Genomic DNA, 1,732 nt, shown 5'->3' with positions numbered 1-1,732 from the left:
GAGAGAGAGAGAGAGAGAGAGAGAGAGAGAGAGAAAGGTAAATGTTCAAATGTTCGTATACTTTGGCCCTTGAGTATATACTGGTTTAATATTCCATGTGTTGAAACTGGGAGTGTGCATATAACACTTCTGTGCAACAACAACAAAAAAAAAAACATGCCAGGGAGTGCCAAGAAAAGCACTTATGTGATTGAGTTGCAACTGAAATGACTGTTTGGTTTTATTTTCACAGAATATTACATTTACTTGAAAGAAAAAGTAAAAAAAACTATGACTAACAAATTATACAAATAAAACCAGTCATTTCCAGAAAAACCACTCACAGGCTGTGTCGCCAATGATAATATTTGAGCTTTGAAGAGAAAAATTAGAATTTCAAAAACTTGTGTCTCATAAACTAACCAGTTTTCCAATATTTAAGGACTTTTCCAATCAGATTTATAGTGATATTAACAACTGTGATTATTATTATTGTCATTATTATTATTATTATTATTATTATTATTATTATTATTGGTCCTTTTGAGACAGGGTCTCCCAGTAGCCCCAGCTGGCCTGGAACTCACTATGTAGACCAGGCTGGCCTCGAACTCAAGAGATCTGCCTGCCTGCCTCTGCCCCCCGAATGCTGAGGCTAAAGGCACACCCGGCCTAACAAATGTGATTTTTTTTTTTTTGGTCTTTTTGAGACAGGGTCTCCCTGTAGCCCTAGCTGTCCTGGAACTCACTATGTAGACCAGGCTGGCCTTAAACTCACAGAGATCCGCCTGCCTCTGCCTCTGGAGTGCTGGGATTAAAGGCGTGCACCACCACACCTGGCAACAAATGTGATTTTTAAATAATATATAAGTGAGTCTTCTTTGGGAAGATCTGCATTACTTAGGAAAGCAATATTTTACAAATAGCCAGTATGTTAAGTTACAAAATCATGCATAGCTGGGCATGGGTGCATGCCTTTAATCCCAGCACTTGGGAGGCAGAGGCAGGCAGATCTTTGTGAGTTTGAGGCCAGCCTGGTCTACATAGTGAGTTCCAGAATAGCTGGGGCTACAGGGAGACCCTGTCTCAAAAAAGACCAAAAAAAAAAAAAAAAAAAAGAAAGAAAGAAAATCATGCATGAGTAAAATGTTCATACAGAGTACAAATATTGTGCAGAGGTTTGTACTGTAATTCTTATAATTCTAGTTAGGCAGGAGGATCACAAATCTAGACCAGCCTGAGCAACTTAGTGAGACTGTTTCAAAATAAAAAGTAAAGGGCTAGTGAGGTGGCTCAGCAGGTAAGTGTACTTGCTGCCAAGCCTGACTACTTGAACTTGAACCCTGGAATCCACATAGAAAGATAGAACTCCCCATGCACAATAGTAAGCCCACTACCCTCCCCCCACCACACACAAAATAAATATATAAATTATAAATGATATTTTTTTCAGGTGAGGAGAGGAAGTTTAATAATTTTACACTAGTGGGATTGACCCCACAAATAAAAGGAATCAAAGAACTACCATCTTCATGACTTCAGCTGTACCTGCTTACAAAAGGTCATCACAATTGGGCTTGCTGACAGTTATATTCCTTCATTAAAGGGGAGGTAAGGAGGGTCATTGGACCCTCACCTGAGTATCCAGCCATTCTTCCCAGTCAGCCATATGTAATTCTGCCCTAATTGCAAATGGTCTCCTGAATTTAAGATTTATATATAAAGGTTTATATATAAAATTAAGATTTATATA

Source organism: Nannospalax galili, unplaced genomic scaffold, assembly GCF_000622305.1.
Source record: "Nannospalax galili isolate Female #2095 unplaced genomic scaffold, S.galili_v1.0 scaffold1664, whole genome shotgun sequence".
Taxonomy (NCBI): domain Eukaryota; kingdom Metazoa; phylum Chordata; class Mammalia; order Rodentia; family Spalacidae; genus Nannospalax; species Nannospalax galili.
Note: the sequence above shows the minus strand (reverse complement) of the source record.